We start from the raw sequence: 15,227 nt of genomic DNA, 5'->3' as shown, positions 1-15,227 counted from the left end.
CTCTTTCCAGAGAGGGGAACTAGCTGACACTTGCAACAAGATACTATTCCACTCTCCCAAGAATGTAAAAAGAGATCCCCAAGGCATTTGCTAGTGAGTAACATAATAGAAATCAGGTCTAGTTCCTCAGATTTTTAAAATTGTTCTGTACTTCAGGCACACAAAGGACTGTTGATGCACATAACTTTTTCTTAATCTGTTGACCCTGGTGAACTTAAGCTACTTCACATTCTTCTGAATTTATTTTAAACTCTAAAAAGATAATAAAATCAAAAGTTATCAACTGGAAGAATAAATTAGTAAAATATGAATCTGGTTTAATTGAATTTAATTTTTTCCTTTTCAGCTGCTTTTCTACTTTGGATATTCTTTATTCATATTTAGTAATGCCTACTGAATTTGGCTCCCTTTCTTCAGCATCAAACCCTTCCATCATATTCTCCTTATGTTCACTGTCAAGCCCTGAGTCCCATGAGCCATTCAGTAAAAAAGGAATTGCCATTCCTTGAGGGCTTTCCTGGTGGGTTTTGTTTTATTTTCCTTACTAGCACCATTGTATTAATTGTAATAAGTTTATAGCAGTTTTCAGGATTTCTGTTACAACACCTTTAAAGTAATTTATTGTTTATAAAGTAATTTATAGTTTTAAAGTAATTTATTGTTTTGAGTCATAGCTCACTGCTTGCTCTTGACAGAAATCATGCGTAACATTTATAATGCTGTTGAGACAGGCAGTGTTTACAGTGCTTTTCCTGCCTCCACCTTTGCCATCTTTAGGGTTCTTTTCTTGCATTTATAACCCACAGCTCCTAACCTCAACTGTAATGTGGAGTAATATCTGCATTATTATCATCAGATAACCTATACAGTGTGGCTTGTAACTTTTAGATTTAATGAATACACAAGGCATAATCAGATTTTGTATGATAATAGATTTTCATTAATTTTGAACTATAGGGAGAGGAAAAATAAATTTATGGTAAATATATATTTTTATTTTTCACCATAGATGTGCATTTTTTATTTTCATGTCTGCTTTTAGTCATGGCCTTTTTTAATCTACTCAAGTAATCAAATTGAAACAATTTTGTTTTATCTGATTTTGAGAGGTCCCACTGTTGGAGGTGCTTTGCCTTTTCCTTGGGAAGTACTAAATCACCTATAAACATGCAGATACTCAGCCTCCTTGTCTGAAATATCTAATACCTGGTAGAAAAAAAAATGCTACTGCATGAAATTGGAGAGCTACTTGCCTGACTGCTTTTTCCTGTTTGAGGAAAGTTAGTGAGAAAAGTGTCTTGGCATATTTCAGAAGGTTATTTATCTTTTGAAAATAACTATTGATTTTTAGTTTGTAATTTGAAACTAATTAAATAGATCTGAGTTTCTGAGTCAAGTTCTCATAGGTTAATGGGAAAAAGGATGTTTCATTGACTAAGCTGCTAAGTGTTGCTTGAGAAAATGTATTATTTTCTTTGTTGTAGTAAACATTGCATTTATGACCTTGGAAATTCAGAACTAGAGTTGTAAAGTAATGTAGTCACTTAAGGATGTAGTTAAGAGCTAGGAATGGTGATTTGTTCATTTTTTGCACCACTGAAGAGCAATTAAGGCTCAATCTAACTTTTGGTTGGAATTAATCTCCATGCTGTAACTCACCTACAGAGGTATCTATCCAGTAAAGCAGTCAAAACTTTGGCAGTAGAACATTCTATTCTGATTCAGCTTTGTCCTTGGCCAATTCTTACTCTTCCAGACTATTCCTAAATGCACTTGGAGCATTCAAAGGAGTAGGGAATAAGTTTCCAAAGGCAATTTGGATGAATAAATAATGTTTGGAGGCAAAAAGACTAAGCCAGCAGAGAACATGCCCCTATACCCTGCAGGCCGCACATTAATTTACTATCAGATAGATATAGCCCTTTCTTCCTGGAGATGTACTCAAGTTGGCAAATGTTGCCAAAGAGAATATAATTATGCAAAAATAACAGGTTAATGAAACTCTCTGGCTCCCAGATCAGAATGGCTTCTTGTCTGGTTGTCTTGGCAGGAGAGCAGAGCCAGCTATGATCTGTACACCACATCCATGTAACCCTACTCCAGGCAAAAGTAATTCTGCCTGAGGGTAACAGCTTCTCCAGCTGGCAGGAATGTGACACTGTACCTTCAAGGCCTATGGAGTTACTGAGCTAGATCATCAAATGATTCAATACTTCTGAATATATGCCATCTTGTTTGAAAGAACAGGTTTAAAAACTGCATCATTTTTATTTAATTCAGTGTTCACCTAACCTAAAATTTCCCACACTGATGACTGTTTATGTCTACATCCTATAGTTTCTACAGCCAGTTTCTACTATAACTGGCATATTAAGTGTTCACATGCTTCAAATTACTGCAAACATAGCAAATCATCAGCTTTGCATTTGATCTTCCAGAAACATTTTCACAATGAACTTTCACTCTTCAGAGGATAAAACTGCCAGGATTCCCTCTCCTGCATCTGAGTTTAAGGTGGCACTTTCCAGATTCTTCAAAGAATAAAATACAGCCAACTTGAAAAATAAGATTGTTTTCCTCTCATGGAAAAATCACTGTCTACTGATCATAATTTAAGGTGATAACTTAAACTAATACTCCCAAGACAGTTGAATCAGAGCTTCTTATTTCAATGTAGTTTACCTCAATTAAGAACAAAAAAGTCCAATATAATTTGAAAGGCAGCAAATTATATTAGGCAGGCTCTAAAACACACTTCAGTCACAGAGTTGATCGAAGTCCTTCATTAAAACAGTACCCACAAATTTGTTTTTTTTTTTCTCCTTTAGGGTGCTCTGAACTCCTGCTTTATTGGCCTTCTTCAATATGTTCCAAGTGAGTGATAGCCCAGACACAATGTGATTAAGCAGTTCTAAAACTTTAACAGCCAGTGAAATTCCACCTACTGAAAAACATATCTTTTGGAGAATGTTTCAAAGAAATTCAGTAATATTATATGTGTCTTAGGAGCCATAACCAATAATTAGTGTTGGAAAATGTCTGTAGACACAAGCTCAGCATCTGCAAAATCTGTCAGTAGTAAACTGTAGTCCTACATTCTGGCCAGTAATATTCATTTGAAAAGAGCAAGACTAAATAAGGACATTTTCTTTAATAATCCTTTCAGCGGTAATTCAAATATACATAAAAGTCCATCATATATCACACATAAAATGCATGTTAAACTACTTATTTTCACTGTGATTTTACTGGTTGTTCCAAAACTAATGGCATATGGGTTCATTATGATGACAGTGATTCCTTTACATCTAAAAATTATGAGCTTACCTAAATTATGATATTTGGAATGTAAAACTTCTTTTTTCTGTCTTTGGGGACTTGATGTGGAGATGAATGTAGACATCCAGTCCTGGTCACCAATTGCATAAAAGTGAGAAAAACCCCACAAAAGGAGAATAAAGGAAATATTGAATTCATAGAATTTTTTTTTAAGCTTGTAGTGATTCATGAAGTTCCTTATCAAAGCCAAATGGTATGTCTAGAACTCAGGTTTCAGGAAATATTTCAGGCCAATCAAACTTTTAAGAACGGAAATTTTGGGTGGTTGTGTCTCTGTGGGGCACTGAAGCAGCATCAGAGCTGTTTTCAACTGGTCTCAAAAAGAAAAAGATACAAACTATCGTGTAGCATAGTAATTTCTAGTTGATGAGATTATTTTTGAACATGGAAATTGAACTCAGCTATACAGTGACCAGAGAATCAGGAATTTCATAGTGCACAGATAATAGTTTTTTTCCACAGATAATCTTGCTCTATATGTCTGTCTGCTCCTATGAGCAGATATAAGTTTTAACTGTCATTTTGATGTTACTTAGAACATCAAAAATGCCATATTACATCCCATACCTGTGAGTAACTTTGACTCCAAATATTATTACATGTTCTTTGTAAAGCCTCAGTAGTATGGAAATATATTCTTTTACACAAAACAAGTTACACTATAATTTTATAAGCTTTTGGAAAAAAAGGGTATATTGACAAAAAATTGGAATTTTTTTTTTCTATGGGAAAATATGAAACCACGTTTTTGAAATCATACTCTTGAAAAAAGAATATTTAATTTAGAAGGGTCTGGCTGTAAAATTACAGCATAATATACAGCAAAATAACAACATTTATGAAATCCATCAGATATGATCACCCTTTGGTGTAGCATCCTTTGGCTCTTTTCCAATGTGGCTAGCTGGTTTGTCTCTTCTCAAAAGATAAAATCAGCAAAAAATATCCAAAACTTCAATAGTAGAGTTGTTTTTACATCATAAAATATTAACTGAAAGTCTTCTTGTGCCACCACCATGTACTTCCGAAACAGCTAGCTACTCCTCAAAACTATGGCAGTAGAGACTTTATCTGGGCACGAAGTGGGCAGGCAGCTGGTGGGGCTGGGTGGGTGTGCCTGAAACTGCTCTTTCACACCAGATGAAGCAGCCACATCCAGACAGCATCTGCAGACCCCAGGCTGCTCCTGGATGTTCACTGAGCGTGGTGTCTGGGCTGGCAGAGATACCACAGCTCTCAGATCCATGCCCTAGTCATTTAGTTGACTAGGACACACACAGCTATGGGGCAGAAAAAAAACAAAGCCAAGTGAAGTAAAGTGAATCATACAACAAATAAAAACAGGAAAAAGACAGGTGTTCCACCTTATCCAGTCCCTGACATCAGGCATTTCATTCACTGATGAACTGATAAAAATCTTCAATTACATTGAAATTATCTGAGTTGGGTCACCCTGCCTTTGATAACAAATTAAATATTTATATATATATATATTCCAAGATGAGTCATGGAGGCCTGAACCTTCTATCTCTTGTCTTAAATCGGGCAGGAGCCTTGTTCAGCAGGGTTGGTGCCTGGCTCACAACTGCTCAATGAACCCAGTTAGACACATCCTCGAATCTCTGATCTTTGAAAACTACATATTGTGAGGAAAATAATTGTTAGACTGATGCTGTTGTGCCTACAGAGTCCTTGAAGAACAACTGGCTTTTAGACAAAGAAAAGAAGGATTTTTTTTTCTGCCATTAGTATCTTAAAATTATTCTTGGCAAATCAGCTTTGTCCAAGATACCAAATTATTTACATGTTGTTTAAGACCCTCTGTTCAAAATTAGATAAATTGAAAAAACAAATTTTACTCAATATACAAAGTCTAAGTTAAGTATTTTTTCTCATAATGGGAAGCTTCTCTTTAATAGTTTCAATTTTTCTATTATTTTTCAGATCCATCCTATATAGAAATAAGTTAACCAGTTTTCTCATTTCCCTCTCCCTATATAAAATCTGCTCATTAAGAAAGATTATGGACTATTAATTTGATGATTCTGAAGTTCTACAAAATGGAATGGTGTAAATGGACATAAGGAAGAACTTTTGTCCTCCTTTAATGTAAATACATTTTGTTGTGAAAATTATCTTCTAAGAACTGCAGTCTTTGAACATGTGAATGACTTTTCCTAGCTTTGAAAAGATTTCACAATAATTTTAACAATGCCTTTATATCTTAAAAGTAATAGATTTCCCAGTATATTTCTGGATAAGTAATTTTTGAATTAAAATGATATAACCAGAGGAGAATTTTTCAATTTTCTGTTTCTATGACATTCATTTTGACCTTTCATATTTACACTGAATATTTCCTTCTCAGTCATGAAGTACCTTTCTTGTGAACACTAGAAATCATCCTACTCATTACCAGTTCAAAGTAGGCACATTTTCCAAAATCATCTAGCTGGAGAACGTTAGTCCAATTACTGTATTGGAATACATTTCAATTGCAAGATGCAATCTAACCAGTCTTACACCAGTTTTCAATGGATAGGTTTTATTCTCCAGTAAACCTTGAAAAAGTCTTCAAAATTTAAAAGTCAATGACAACAAGGAAGCTTTTGTGAGATGAGATGTTTTTCAAGGTATCTTGATGGCTGTTTTATTCTTCTGTATAACACAGTGATTTTCACGACATCTTATGTTTCCTCTGAAATCTATATTCAATCTGTACAGAATTTATATGCCATGATAATACTCTATAGGATAACGTTTTGTTTCGTTTTTCCTTATTATCCTTTGTAAGGAAAACAAATGCATGTGTTGTTTTCAAAACTTTATTAAAAGAAAAAATATCTTCTAAAGCTATTTTTGCACCAACAGAGAAAAGCATAAGCTTTAAAAGATAGATGTATTTTTCAAGATAGAGTACATTTTTTCTAAACCTTGTTCCAGTTCATTAGCCTTCAGCCATTTATTTTTCAGTCTCACTTGTACTTCCTCAGATTCACTATTAAAGAGAATCATGATAAATAAAAGATACTCCATGGGCCTTTCTACTACTTAGTGCAGTGCTTAGTATAATGTTTTCTGGATAAAATTTGCTTTGTATGTGACTTGATAATTTACTTAAGTAAGTGTAAAGTGTAAAGAAAATACCTACATTAAACACCTGACTACTCAGAAGTAAAACTTCTCAGTTATCCCTTTTTAACCGATTTAGAACATGACATCCCTCACTAAAGTTGTTTAGAAAATATGTGATATGAAAAATACGTATGTGTTGGCTGACTTTAAGACCTGATAGAATTTCATTATCTATGACTGGAAAATAATAATGGGAACAACTAGTGGATATTCTACCCTTCACAACTGGAAGTATTCCCACATATGTTTGACAGTTCAGTTGGTCGGGCTCTGGCTTAAGACTTGTGATTATTTTCATTGTCATCATCATTCAGTATAACCTTAGAAAGTCTATTTATCCCCTCTATGTTCCTTAGTTTCTAGTCTGTCTTGTATGTTAAGCTTGTCAGTTTTGGGGGCTTTTACAAGACTTTAGGGAACTTTACATACTCCCAGAATACTGTTAATAGTAATAGATAATATCTTCAAGAAGTTCTGAAGGAAAGTAGGGAAAGATTTATGAATGGCATTGTGTTATCTGTGGTTTCATGTTCAGCAGGAAAAAATTGTGCCCACTTGGAGAGAGGAACCCACAATGGAGCAGGGCTGCTGGCAGGACCTGTGACCAGAGGATCCACGCTGGAGCAGCCTGTTCCTGAAGGACTGCACCCCACAGGAGGGACCTGGAGCAGGGGAGGAGTGTGAGGCATCCTCCCTGGAGGAAAAAGGAGCAGCAGAGACAGTGTGTGATGATCTGATGGCAGCCTCCATTCCCTGTCCCCCTGTGCCCCTGTGAGGGAACAGGAAGAGAAATTGAGTGAAAAGCAAGGAAGGGGGGAGTAAGGGGAAGGTGAGTTTAAGATTTGAGTTTACTATAATGATTTGCAATAAATTCAGTTTCCTCAAGTGGAGTCTATTTGGCCTGTGACAGTCACTGGTGAATGATCTCTCCCTGCCCTTAATTCAACATAAAAACACATAGACTTTAGTTGTATTTTCTCTCCCCTTCCCAGCTGAGGAGGACAGTGATAGAACAGCTTTGGGGGACAGGGGTGGGGGGCACCTGTCATCCAGACAAGGTCAAACCAACACAAGAGTGTTCTTTTTATTGCCAGCATTTTTAATGTTAATTTTTCCAAAAAAAAGAAAAGTACATTTTTCAAGTTAGATCACTTCCTTGTAATTTTTGTTGCAGTATGCAAATTAAAATTCATCACAATATCATCTAAATACATCTTCCTTAAAACAGCATGCCTATTTCAAATCTAATGCAGGTATGTCTCCATATACCACTGAAATACATTATCCTTCTGTCTTATGTTGAGTAGGTGCTTAACTCTCCTAGAAGTAACATGAAGCACTTTAGAATAAGAAGTAGTTAAAATTTTTGTTAGCCTAATTTCAAGGAGTATTTGAGATGAGCATAGAGAAGCAGATTAATATTTTTTCAAAAGATTTTGTCTAGCACAAACTCAATTCCAAAGATGACATGTTATGATAACTATAAAAATTAGAACCTTCACCCTTTCCTTTCCTATAGATGATTTAATCCTACCTAATTAACTTTTTTTTTTTCCTTCATCTTCTCAATCACCTGTAAGAGTATGTTCAATGTATTCACCTACTCACAAGAACTGACAAAAGTTCAAAAGCATATTCCAGGCAAGCCAGAATTAAATTTACTGGTTTTCTTCTCAAAGATATTTGTTCCTTTTGTAGCATTAACTTGCAGCAGTCTTGGTATCTGTTGTTCATTTATTTATTTGTTTATTTATTTAAAATTATTACTTATATTACTTACATTACTTACATTTATTGTCTGTTTTTTTCATAAACTTCAAAACTTCTGTTTTGACTTTTAGTCCAGCCATTAAAAGCCAGATTCAGGCAAAAAACTCAAGACAGAGTGGTTACCTGAAGTAAGAAAAAGTTAAAAAGGAAGGTGAAATTACAATTCCCTTCAATTCACTGTCAAGGTTCTTATGAAGAGTATTGAATTAAAGATTTTCCTGAAAGTGAAAATATAAGCCCCCTAATGTAATTTTGCTGTGTACAGACAGTACCACTATAGATTAAAGGCAAACCTCACTTATCCTTCAAATACCTAATGAAAACACATTTCAGTGGCAGAAATTTCTGCAAATCAGTACTGTATAATACTACAAGCTCTGCATTTAGTAATATGTGTGCTAAACTGCAGAAAATAATGGTTATATTAAAGTACAGGCTAATAAAAGTTGGCGCCTTTGCCTCTAAGTTCTAACAATGAAGGTTATAAGTATTTTTAAACATAAGAAGTTTCAGTTTTGTGATTTCCATGCAAGCTGGTTGATAAAAGACATGAATCAAGGTTTGCCTTCCACCTGTTTCACATAACCTCGAAATCTTCCCACACAGAGAGATGAGTAGTAATTTCTTCAGCCTTCCCAATGGCTTAGCAAAGTTAACTTTCTTTCCTGGATTGCCATCAAAATTCCTTGTTATCTATGGGTTTAGACTACAAGGGGTGACACAGAAACAGTATGTTTAATGTTGGAGAATGGAGAAAATATTTCAACAACAACCTTATGAGTATGAGAAATGGAAGTTATAGTTACATATATCATTTTCTTTTCCACAGTGCTCAAAAATGCTGCACACTAAATGCTTACATAGTGAATTCCAATCAAAAATTGTGAATGATGAAGCTATATATGAAGGGACTTTCATGACAGCATGATATGATACAATTACAAGAGATGCCTCTCTCTAAATTAAAGTACAAACAAGATCTACCAGAATAAACAGTATGGATTTTATTTAACAGCAAATGTGAGGTAGAGAGATAGAAATATGGGGGGGATGGGAGAAAAGAAAGAGTGTGAGAAAGAGAAACAAGTGCAAAAATTTTACCACCACATGGATCCCTGCAGCAGGGTCCTTCTTTGCCCTGGTCTCCAGTGGTGGAGGTCCCAGTGTACCACGGGGATGTACTTCTGGATGTACCACTTCTAGACAGTCCAACTCCTAGTTATCCATGGGATGTAGATGCCATTCCCACAACTTGGACTGCCACGAGTTTCCTTTCCCACAGTTTACCACTGTGTGAATTTTGCATCCAGATCAGTCCTATTTTAAGTTCCTTCAGGCTGCACAGTAGAATTTTGTCCAATATGCTAATTCCAAATCTTCACCTTCATCAGGCCTGGAATTAATGTCTTCCTGTTTTGCCATCTATATTTATCTCAAGTTCCTGTTGTGGTGGCTTATCTTATGGGAACTTCCTTCTTGAGACATGCAATTCAATTCTTCAACTCCTTACTGTCCTGGGGTGACTTTGTGAGTGACCTGGGGTGACTCACACAGCCCCATTATAATTTTCAGAGTTATATGGAGTTCTGGAAGAATATTTACACAGGATTTTGTAGAAAGATGCTCCACTTAAATTAAAAGGGAAAAGGAAAAAGGAAGAGGTAAAAACATGTTATCAAAACTAGAAGACATTCTCTTATGCAAATCATGCTAAATACATTTAGTAAGGCATCTCTAAAAGCATCATAAAATGTGAAAAGTGAATCTTAAAATGAAATTAGATAAAAAAATTACTTTAAAAAAAAGCACTTATTGTAGGTGGAAAACAAAGATAAGTTTAAAGTGTATATCTTATTCAAATGACAGAAAAAAGTATGGAGGGATCTAAAAATGCAGAAAAATAATCTGTATAAAATTCTACTTATCTTTGCAAGGAAGCAGCTGACATTTTTAGTAAAGTGCTTGAAGTAATATAGTTTTAATATACTGCAATACATTTTGAAAAAGTTTTCAGTTTGATAACAAAAATTGTCATACTGCCTTTGAAAAAATCCCCCACTTTGCAGACTAGAACCTTTCTGTTTAAACAAAACGATTTTGCACCATGTCATGTCTGTACAAATGACGTGAATAAGTTGGACTAGCTAGAAGAGCAAGTGGTTTCACTCATCATGGTTTAGGGCTTTTCTCTCAACATTTTTCTCTCATGCTGTAAATAGTTGAATAGAAAATATATTTAAGATAATAACCATGACAGTTGTGTCCACTAACAGGAAAAGAAACAACGCAGCACTGAAATACAGGAAATTCTTCTTAAACATGAGAGAAAAAAATCTTTCTTATTTAAGTGTTGTTGGCACAGGTTGGCCAGGGAATTTGTGGAATTTTTATCCTTGGGATTATTCAAAATTCAGCTGAACATAGTACTGGGCAGCAAGTTTTAGCTGATCCTATTTTCAGCAGAAGGATCAGACTAGTCCGGTGCTTTCCAATCTCAGCTGCTCTGTACTCCAGCAGAGTGGCTTTGGATATGATAACATGGAAAAGCCTCAGAACAGGTGGTATTTTTGGAGGTCTAGCCAAAAGAAGCATAAAGATTGACTATCCTAAAATACCCTCTTACTGCTGAGTTAGAATTATAAAAATCTATGGGAATGTACACACTGCTGAGGAATGTCCATGAAGTTTCTTTCTAGACCACCCCAAGTGTTGACAATAGTAAATAAAGGGCTTGCATCTTTCTTCTGGCCAAGAGTGAAATTGTCAGGAGAGAGAGGAGAACCATCACATCCAGTTCCTTCAGCAGGTTTCTTTATTGCAAAACTGTACTAGCCAAGTAACAAGGCAGCCTGGTTTTGAGCTAGCTCCATCCTGTGCCAACCATCAAGAAGCCCCACTAAAGATCCACAGCAATTTTTTGCATATAGGGTTAGAAGAGTAAGGCATAATTGTCCACCTTAACTGCAGCAGCAATATAGCTGAACTGTATCTTTGTCTATTTTTGTGTTTCTTGAGGGTGAGGGATCCCAATTTGTATTTTCAGGAATCTAAACTATTTTCTCTTTTCAATTGGATCAGTAATCCACTAACCTTGTGACTGCCTCTTACAGAGCCTCAAAGCTGTGCATGTGTATTTGCACACTGTACTGCTCTGCTGGAGGAGCAGTTCACATATGCTGGGAGCTTTGCCATTCCAGTCCTTGTCTTTACTGATCCCATTTAACCATTCTGACTCAGCAGATCAAAGCCAGCATCTTCTAACTTCTTGGGCCTCAAAAGAGCTTCACCCTCCTCATGTAACACCTCAAAAGCATGGGGTCTCAAAGGCACCTATTCATCCCATTTTATCTATTTCTAAGGTCTTTGCCTAGCCCAAGTTTAAGACATTGAGACTGGAGAGTTTCCTTTGCTTTCATCTGGTGAGTGTTCCACCTCTTTGACCTCACTGACAGTTTCTCTTGAAGTCAGCCAACCCAAGTCTCTTTTGGGTTTCAGCTGGTTTTATTAAATGTATCACCTGCACACACACACACACAAATAAATGGCAGAAGAGGGGGTAGGAGAGCACATGGTTCTGAGTACTACACATAGGGAAAACCTAGGCACTCTGCACTAGAATGAGATTTATGGCTTTCTGGGGCATACCCCTTATTTTGAAAAATTTAAATTCCTGCATTATTCTTAATTTTCATTAACTTTCATTTTGTAGAAAGATGTTAATTAATTGAAATTTTGTAATCTCACAGTATATTACAGGGATAATTTCATTAAAAAAATAATGGCACAATAAAAAACATGAAAAGTCTCTTACTGAAAAATGTACACTGAAAGTTCAATGCTGAAATACATTTCAACAATTTTACTCAAAGTCCCACATATGATATCGATTGATCTTTTATAAATCTTAGATAAATAAAACAAAGGAAATCCCACAAAAAAGAAATAAAATATACAGATATGTTTTTCTTTTAAGAAATTAAAATAAAGGAACATTTATCAGGCTTGGCAGAATCCTTTTGTACAAATTAAAAATGGACTTAAGATTATAATTTTCCATCTCACACCAGATAATAAAAAAAAAATTTCAATCTGAAGTAAAATTTACAAAAGGATATATGCACCTTGAAACTGTATTTTTCTGCTGAAGATAAGCAGAAAGACTGCAGTCTATAATATAGTCGAAAACAAAGGTTTTTGCAATATTGCTTGAACATGGATAACCATCTGGGCAATTTAAATGTCTAATTTTCTAATAGAAATCTGCCTATCTTTCTGATTATTTTTTCTGCCCATATTCAATAACTAAAGGACATTTTAGGGCACAAGAAAGAAATATGCAACTCCAAAAACATTAAGAAAATTATTTTGTTTTCAGGCAGTTAGGGACAGTCATATCTAGCAAACAAGAAGATAGAGTTATAAATTAATTAAAGATATTTTAAAATATCAATGAAATCTTTGTACCAGTATGGTCTTTATTTCTTCTTTTACATGTGCTTTGCTTTAATATAAGCTTATTTCTAAAGTAAAGCAGAAGTCAAGCTCCTGTGTTACTGCCTACATTTTTTGGCATAAACCTAAGAAAGTGAGAATTGACTATCTGAAAAGAGTGGGGTGGGAGTGGAGACAGGGACAGGTGGGGAATCAAGGAAAGGAGCATAACTGAGTAAATCAGATACTGAAGCCGAACTTTGGGAAATTGGGTCCTATTCCCAATTCTGCTGCAAGGCTGCTTGGTGACTTAAAGCAAATTACTTCACTCTAAGCTTTGGTTTCTTACTCCACAAACTGCAGATGCTGTCTTGCAATCATGTATTGAGATTTATAGAAGGAAAAAGTATTACTCTGGTATCAATAATCTTTTCTCACAAGACCCTTATTGCAGCCATGTGCCAGTGGATGCCAGCTGATTGACTGGTGGGTTCTACCTATTTACTGTCAACAACAGGACACAGAGATACCCAAACAACACAGAGATACCCAAACAACAACATGAAAGAAATATCCATTGTCAAAGTTATATATCACTGCTGCAAAATATTTAGTAATACTTGATGCAAATTCTGCTCTGTAAATGAGCCACCTTAACATGTGTTATGCAGAAAATCAAATGAGTTATTACTGAATATTTGTTTCATCCTTAGAAATCAGAGACAGATGGGGAAAACATGATCACCATCAGATGCTGAAAAACTGCAGAATTCCCCAAATCCTTGGAGTGAGTTTCCCATACAGCATAATTGCAGGATTATTTTTTAAGGGAATGAAAAAAATATAGACATAATTTTTTTTTTTTTTATCCATTTTTCAGTTCTCCTTGCACACATTGTATTCCTATTGAGATATAATTCAGGTAGAGCTGACAGTTTTGACACAATTCATTCATAGAGCACTCCTAATTGCATATAAAATAGACTGGAAGCTGCCTCAAGAAATTACATGATTATTCCTCTAGTCCATGGCAAGATTCTTACACAACAGATGTTTGCTGAACTTGTTCTTAAAGACATCCCATGGTGGAGAGTTCAAAAGCTCCTGTGCACTTTAGTGGCCCTTTGATAGAAGATAAACTCTTTATGCAGAACTTACATGACAAAAAGTGGGGATGTCAAGTCAAAATGGGAACACAAGGTTAATAAATAGAGGAACAGGTAAGAAAAAATTTAATTAATTAATTAATTAATATTATAAAATTCTTAGGTAAACTTACCTGAAATGTAAAGTATTAACTAAATATATGTGCAATCAGTACGAGCAGAAGAGTATATTTGTATTTATTCATTTACAATGGACCATTTTCACTAAAAGAGAAAGAACAAACTTTAATTAAAAATTCTGCTTTTATTTTCCCCTAAGGGAAGAAGCCTGTTTTACATTACATGTGGAAAAATATATTAAAATAAATATTTTTACTGTAAATGTCATGCATCTCAGTACATTTTAATTTCATGAATTCCAAATCACTCTGACATCTTAGACTATTAATGTATGGTAAAATATTTGTTTTAGCAAGAATCAAGAGGCTTACACTTGACGAGAAAATCTGTGGAGTGGAAATATGAGAAGCATTGCATAAATAAGCAAATAGTACGAGAGACAACAAGATGATGAAACAGAAGCACATTTCATTTTTAACTTTGCTGATTATGAGTAAGATACCAGATATATTAATCTTTCAAAGCTGTTCCTCACTCATCTCCAGGAATGATTTATGTCATCAGATCTCAATGACATGTTCTATGATTGAATGCACTTTGTTTAGCACAAGGAGGACATTCTCTATCTATCCACAAGAAACTTAGGAGAACTAGAGATGATACATGATGGGACTCACATCAGCTCCTCTCTACCTTAGCAACTGAACCTTGTCATACACTATGAGAGAGGGAATAGTTGACATCTGGACCCAGAGGGCAGTGAGCAAGTGGCTGTGAACAGCACAGTGAATCAGGACTTGCCTCTGAAAAGGGGGATCTGCAAGTCTGGCCCAAGGAGTACTTTTTGAATTGACTTACAGGGTTTTCAATGCAATAGAAACTAAGGAGCAAAAACCAAAACTCTGAGCTGACCTCGAAACCCAAAAGCCACAAGAGCCAGACTTCTTTCTGCTTGCTTTCCTTCTAGCCTCCGTAATCTTGTTAACTCCATCAATTCTGTTGCAGCTCCAACAGACTGCATGGAAGATGCCTTCTACTTGTCTAGACTTGCAGCTGCAGTGTGATCCCAAAAGATCTGCTTGAATTCCTCAGGTCAAGCAAAATGTATGACGTGTATGTCTTCTTCTCAGTAATTGCTCTAGTGAGCATCAGAGAGAAATGCATGATGCTCTGAAACAGCCAAAACAGCAAGCACTAAGAGCTCAAATGTCCCTACAATTTGTTCCTTTTTCACTGATATCCACTTAGCTTGGATGTTTCTTGAGCACCAGACTTTCAGGAGCCTTTTTAGGTGTCTTATTCTCATTTTCCTGAAGCTAAGATGGT

General features: G+C 35.4%; 1 long non-coding RNA gene across 1 annotated transcript; it reads right to left on the bottom strand.

The window, feature by feature from the left end:
- Positions 1–6,329: 6,329 nt before the first annotated feature.
- LOC148184711 (uncharacterized) lies at positions 6,330–9,518 on the bottom strand. Its single transcript, XR_015772262.1, has 3 exons — positions 9,346–9,518; positions 8,264–8,367; positions 6,330–7,243 (listed from the first exon to the last, which is right to left on the bottom strand). It is a non-coding gene; the product is annotated as an uncharacterized LOC148184711 (long non-coding RNA).
- Between the last annotated feature and the right edge of the window lie 5,709 nt (positions 9,519–15,227).

The sequence above is a fragment of the Pseudopodoces humilis genome, chromosome 3 (assembly GCF_049639895.1).
Source record: "Pseudopodoces humilis isolate 2021_Gansu_Grassland_sample_001 chromosome 3, ASM4963989v1, whole genome shotgun sequence".
NCBI classification, from domain to species: Eukaryota; Metazoa; Chordata; class Aves; order Passeriformes; family Paridae; genus Pseudopodoces; species Pseudopodoces humilis.
This window is presented reverse-complemented; position numbering and strand designations above follow the sequence as displayed.